Here is a 6,985-nt window from a genome sequence, read left to right as displayed (position 1 = left end):
GTTATACGTCAAGTCATGACATCTGATCTAACATTGTACCTAAATACAGCAAGACAGTTTTACAAATTAAAACTCAGTACTGATATGCACATATTCACAGATGTCACGACATCTGCTACTGTATCACCATAGAATGGAAGAACACCCAGTTCTGTCCATTTGGTACAAAGACACAACAGAGATCAAACATAGCACTTGCTTCTGTTGATCCTGCACAGTTATCAGCATGATGTCTCAACATTGATTTGAACATCATCTGTTACAGCATTACAGGTTAACCTTATTTTATATCACACCAAATTATAACATGCAGAAGGTAAAAACACAAGTAATTGTTAACCCAGTTCGGTCCAACTTGACCTACGTCTGGGGGCTACCAAGCCAGGAAGAAGATCCACTATCAGCAGTATCAATTCAGAGTTAAACTCACCCGTTTACAACTCATCACTTAATCCCTACCCAATGCAATCTATAACTAGGAACTCCTAGATAGAAACCTCCAGTTTCCATTCCTATCACTACAATTACAATGTAATGTTCAAACACCTTGAACTTGCTTCACAGCTTCATTCAAGAACAAAGTCACTCTTGCCTACAGGCTTCGAGTAACAAACACTCTCAGCTTTTACCACTGAGAAACACATGGTAACCTTCCCACAGACTGGGAGGTTTACCTTACACACACCCCTAAATTTTCATTCTAGGAGGCTTACAATAACTAGATTACAATCAGCTATTTATAACCTAATCACCCAGCTGGATTTGGGCCTTCAGAAATCGCAGCAAACTTGTTCTTTGCTGTTACAAAATATAGCAGAACCTTTCTGCTACAAACAAGGTCTTCAATCTTTTAGTTCCTAAAATATCTCCATATTTAGTTCCTAAAATATTTCCATGTTTAGTTCCTAAAATATCTCCATATTTAGTTCCTAAAATATCTCCATATTTAGTTCCTAAAATATCTCAAGACCTCCACAAATAATGCCACATAGGATTCTAACTAATTTCCACATATTAGTGTGCTAACAAATAGGCTATTTGTTAGGTTCCTTAATTGTAGCTTGGTTGTTGATTTCCCGGATTTTCTCTCAGCTGTTGAATCCCTGAAGAATAGCCTGAGAAAAAGCTGAAACAGAAAACTGAACAACCTACAATATAGCATATGCTGTCAGGAATGAATGTCACAACATTCAGCTTGACATCAAGGACCATATGCTGAGTCTGTTTTTCCAGAAAACAGACTGTACAATTTTGCTGACCTGTACATGATCAAAATGACCATACTACAGTAACAGCTTACATTAATAAATGTCAAAGTGTCCAACTTAACATTTACACAATTGGCCTTAAGTTAGTTCTGTTATTCTCTTGAAGAACAAACTAAGTAATATGCTGAAGTATAGCAGAACACCACTCTGCCTAATCTTCAGTAGCTGCTGTCAATGATGAATGTCACAACATCCAGTTTGACATTCAGTCAGTAGGCCTTATGCCAGGTCTGGTTCTTCCTTGATAACCAGACTGCAAATGAATACTAAGTTCTAACAGAACTCCTGTTGTTCTATTCCTTAGTATGTGTTGACAGGTATGAATGTCACAGCATCCAGTTTGACATTCAATAAATCCTGTGTTAGCTAGTCCTGCAGTAACTACAATGTAGTCACACATACATGTCATGACATCAGTCAAGACATTAGTGTTTTACCATATAATGCAGCCAATTAAACACCTACAATTTTGTTTTGGGTCATCATTCATAATTCAAAGAAATTCCATACATATTTCTTTATTCACATTTATATTCTCCTTTTCACCTTCAAAATTCTACATTTCATATTCAAAATTTTCATTCATATTTCTTCATTACATTGGAAAGTTTTCCATTCATATTCAAGAATTTCCACATACTCATTCATACTTCGATTACTTCGTTCATTCATTCAATCATAATCATCCATGTACATGGCATATGAATAACTTATAATCAAAAATCATCTCATCACATGAATACATGGAGTTTCTAAGATACAAAGAGAGATCTTTGTCTTGCTACAAGAAACACCAATTCTCATTCATGTCATATGTCATATTCATTGCAAACCATAAGATTGTCCAAAACATACATAATTTACAAAACTCACACCTGAGTTTTAATTACAAGGAGGAAGATGCCAACTTTGCTTACAATGAACTGCAGAAGCATGAGAAAGATTTTCCAAGCTGTTTATAAAATGAATTTTTTGTTGAGAAAAATAATACACATATTGGTTCAGGCTCCTTGACACCTTAGCTGAAAGATTTGGTAGAGGAGGAGAAACCAAAATAGTTTTCAGCATCCTCGTGTTTTAAATCTTGTGAAATCTCCCACAAATGAAGCTGATCTTCCAAGAAAATCACCCACAACCATGCTTTTTTCACAAAACCAGATTTCTACAGAAGACTTACATAAAGAACCTTACATGGCTCATTAAATTGCTACATCTCAAAAGAACCCTGGTAGTTTTCCTGTGGAATGGGAAGCAGATGCTACTTTCGTAGGATTTATTCCAGATGAGAGAATAAATTTGGTAAACTTGGTAGAAGCTGAAGTTTCATCGTGCGAGCGCCGGAATAAAGTCCCCAATTTAAATAACATTTGCAGTACTGTTAACCATGATATAGTTTCTTTGGAAAGACAGAGTCCTATTGTAAGTTCAGACATTACACAATGTGACGACATTTATTTTTAAGATCTTCAAATTGTCATGAATCAAGTGATTGACATTGACAATTCTTTGAATATGTCAACTCATCCTACGCAACTTCTCAATGTTGATATAGATACTGTAACTTGTGATAGAATTGATGTTCCCGAGGTAATACAGTCATACAGTATAGTGAGTCCTATATGTGGTGAGTCAACTACTTCAGAGTTTTCTGAGTGGCCTTTACCATATATGTAACTATCACTTGAAGATTTAGAGGCGTTTTCACAAGACACTCTACCAAACTGAAGACGTGCCTCAGGATATGGTTGAACGCAGGGCCGACATTGTAGCTCGACTCAAGTCTCCTGAAGACGCTGCTGCTTCTTTTATTACGTTTCTTCGAAATGTTGGAGCCGTTCAGGAATTGAAAGATGATAAACACTATAATCTTCAGAGGCTTAATGATAAATACTAGATCAATCCCGCAGCAAATCCAAAACTCTGCAAGTATCATCGCCAACGGCAAGTGTCATCACGCGACTATCATAGCCTTGCATCAAACGCAACCAAAGCCCTTCTAAAATCAAACCAAACCACACAACAGTCAATACCCAAAAATCAAAAATCAAAAGGAGATTTAGCATGTGGTTCACATTAGGTTGCAATTTTTGTTTCCAAAGCAACATTTCATTTTATCCAAGGCGCGAAACCAAGTGATTACAAAGTGCCGGTTATGTTGAAGATGTATGACTTCAAATCTGTGGCGATGAATTGGGGTCTATTGTTGGAGGACATGATGTAAAGGAGTTGAAATATCATGGTAAGATTGATGGCATTGCAGACAAGCTTTGTACATCCAACATCGATAGGATTAATATTGAGATTGATCTACCGGATAAAGAAACAACAGATGTATGGAATCTATAAATCCACTGAAAGTCAAGCTAAAAGCTTCTGGGTTTTTGTTTGGGAAGCATTCCAAGACATGACTCTCATGATACTTGGAGTGTGTGCTTTTGTGTCTCTGATTTTTTGGCTTACAACAGAAGAACGGCCAACATAGCACTGTTTTTTTTCAACTGGAACAAAGGCGCCCATCGGTATGATTTCAGTATTGATCCCACCTAAAGCCAATGAAGAAACAAAAGCTTAAACTAAAAATTCAAAGCTTAAACTAAAAAGAAAACTTGCAGTATACATTATAATTATCGTTTGCATACCGTTGTTGACTTGAAGGATTCTATTCGCGATATTACTTTGTAAAGGTCTTCACCAAGTTTATTTGTAGCTTGAGGAGCATCGGTAGCCATGGTTTTACTTGCAGCAACACCACCTGCCACTACTGCACCTACTGCAGCAGCAGTTAGTCCAACAATCACAGCAGACCCTTACCACCACAGAGGAAGAGAACATATTCATGTTCAAATCAATTTGTCACAAAATTTGATTCTAATGAGACATATCTACAAACAAAACTTGGGCGGATGGATTACCCAAATGTAAATGTTTATCCAAAACAATTAATTGAGCTATCTAAGTCCTATACACAGCTGAAGACAGATTGATTACTGGATTCTGATTTTGATGCTCACTTGCAAAAAGAAATACCCTTCCTTTGTTCAAAATTGCAAGAATATATTAATACTGATGACTTCATTGAATTGAAAGCAAGAGTATAAAGATTGATGATAAAGTTAGGAGTCAAATTGAGTTTTGGTATTCCAGACTATCTTCATATGCTACAGAAGTTGCAGAATGATGTGCATGGAGTTCCTATTTCAAAAGATCAGTTAAATTTTGTCTGCTGTGCTCTTGAAGCTATACAAGAATGTTGCTCGCAGAAGTCACATTTTGATCTTTTTTTACAGTCCCTTGTTGATTCCTGATGCTTTTGGAGTTCTTATACATTCAGGAGTTGTTGTATACAACGATGCACCTTGGCTGGAAAATATTTCTCTTGTTGGGAGACATTTTGTGCATCCATGTATCAATAATGATTTGGCAGAAAGGCTGGGAGTACAGTCAGTTTATTGCCTCTCTTTAGTCAGTGAAGATATGACTAAAAATCTGTCGTGCATGGACTACAATAAAATAAGTGAACTTTTGGCTTTGTATAGAAACAATGAAGTTTTGTTGTTTGACCTTCTTGAGTTGGCAGATTGCTGCAAAGCCAAGAAGTTACATCTAGTTTATGATAAGAGGGAAACATCCTCGCCAGTCTTTGCTTCATCATAATTTAGGTGAATTCCAAGAGCCTGTTCTTGTAGCAATTTTTAAAGGTGCTTGCTTGAGTCGAGAGGAATTCAGTAGTCTCCAGCTCCTTCCTCCATGGAGATTACGCGACAACACGATTAATTATGGTTTGGGATTGGTTTGTTTCTATTCAGAATGCGACCTTCTCTCAATTGTATCTGGTGGCTACTTTTACATGTTTGATCCTCATAGTTTGGTACCTGCTGGAGCTTTAACTAATGCCCCATCAGCAAAGATGTTTTCTTTGATAGGTACTGATCTAAAACAATGATTCCATTGCCTCTATCATCCGATTGCTCGAAGTTTGGTTTTCTTTCATTGAGTGCTTCAGGAAATACCACAAGTACCTGAAAACAAACAGAGTTCAAAGAGAATGAGCAAAAATAAGCCATGACAATAAGCATTTTTCATATTTACCATAGTAAAGCCAAATTAGCAGTGAATAACCATTTACCGGCAGTGAAAATACGCAGCAACAAAAACCAAGCAAATATTTTACAAGGGAAACTACAAGGTACAACTTATCTTTACAGAACAAAACACCAAAACAGGGTAGACAAACTGGCAGCACCGCAAGCACTTCCAACCCCGATACTCCTTTGGTCTCAGTGGCCAATTCGATTAAAACTCTGAGAACCAAGAGCCTGCTTTGTTTTGGCTGGTGAGTTTCGTTTTCCAATTCACGTTTTTGATTTTTGATTTGATCTCAACTGGACGCGTTTCACCACTGACCATAGATGAAGACTAGGTGATCTTGTTTATTTCCGGTTTAAGATTCGTTTTTCTTCATCGTCGTTAGATGGATGATTTCCTTCTGGTTTCGTGCTTAGTTTTCCCTACTGAGAAAAGTGTTGTTGTTCTGCGAAGTGTTCGGATCTACTTAGGGAGAGGGACGAGTGTTACCGTCCTTTTGCTTTTGTTTCCTTCTATATCTTTATTATGACTTACTGTAGTGGTGGTGTTAATGGCTCTGATAGTTTGGGAAACAACACTGATAACGTTTGCTTTACCCAATGCACCTTTGGTTTTCTCATTTGCCATTTCCCCATGAGTTGCGGACAGCTGACCGCTATTGAGACCGTTTGTGTCCTGGTCCCGCCGCACAACAGCCACGTGGCTAGGGCTTGGTCAGTATTCCCACCACATCATTGTGGGCCAATATGGGGCGGGTTTTGTTTGATCCGAATCTCCACGGTTCAAGGACCGTTGGGTTCTCTTTCGGCCCAAACTCATATGGCCCATGCTGGCCTTTATTAGTTTTTTTATTTTTCTACTTATTCCTTTTAATTCTTTGTTTATATACTTTGGCCGCTGCTAGTCTAACAACTGGTTGTCCATGGTTGAGTGGAGGGAGAGTGGTCTCATCTCCCTTTGTGTGGTGGGTTTGATACCCGTGTGTGGTAGTTTGGTTGTTTATCATTTAATTTTTTATGTTATTCTTAATTCTCATGTTTATGTTTTAATTTAATTTCTTCTATACTCATTATTATTTTAATATTTACCCCTTTTATTTATTTTAATTGACAAAGCATCGATTGTAATTTATGGATTCAACCGTTCTTATGTTGTTTACCCATGATTATTTTATCGAGATAGCAATAGAATTTCGCCGCGTTTCGATTGTTTGCACATGATCATTCAATGTTGACATGATGCATAATCCGGTTTTGAGCACAATGCTTAGTTGTAAATTCCCCATCTCCACACCCTTGTAAGCCGATTGCCTTTAAGCATCGCCGTCAACCTCACACAGCTTACTCTTGGGCTTTCTTACAATGAGAGGTTTCTCTTGCACTTACACTCATGCATTTCTTGTTGATTATTGTGTTCCATTTTAATTATTCCTTTACATTGAATCCCCATTTGACAAAATGTACCCCACTCCCATGACGTGTAATAATATTTTACTATTTTCCTTCTTTACTTGCTTCACTGTTTAGCTAACTACTAACACAAGAATAAAACCAATTTCTTTTTCAAAAGGATCAAAAATAACGACTCGATCCAACGTCGAGTATTTTCCCAATAAACAAATCAATCCATTT

The 6,985-nt window shown here is 37.3% G+C and overlaps 1 long non-coding RNA gene across 1 annotated transcript; it reads right to left on the bottom strand.

Moving 5' to 3' along the window:
- Window positions 1–1,807: 1,807 nt before the first annotated feature.
- On the bottom strand, window positions 1,808–6,024 carry LOC127137636 (uncharacterized). The gene is made up of 3 exons (XR_007808717.1): window positions 5,395–6,024; window positions 3,908–5,287; window positions 1,808–3,811 (listed from the first exon to the last, which is right to left on the bottom strand). It is a non-coding gene; the product is annotated as an uncharacterized LOC127137636 (long non-coding RNA).
- Window positions 6,025–6,985: the final 961 nt, after the last annotated feature.

Source organism: Lathyrus oleraceus, chromosome 1 (genome assembly GCF_024323335.1).
Source record: "Lathyrus oleraceus cultivar Zhongwan6 chromosome 1, CAAS_Psat_ZW6_1.0, whole genome shotgun sequence".
NCBI lineage: Eukaryota > Viridiplantae > Streptophyta > Magnoliopsida > Fabales > Fabaceae > Lathyrus > Lathyrus oleraceus.
The sequence above is the reverse complement of the archived record's forward strand: the minus strand, read 5'-3'. Positions and strand labels throughout refer to the sequence as shown.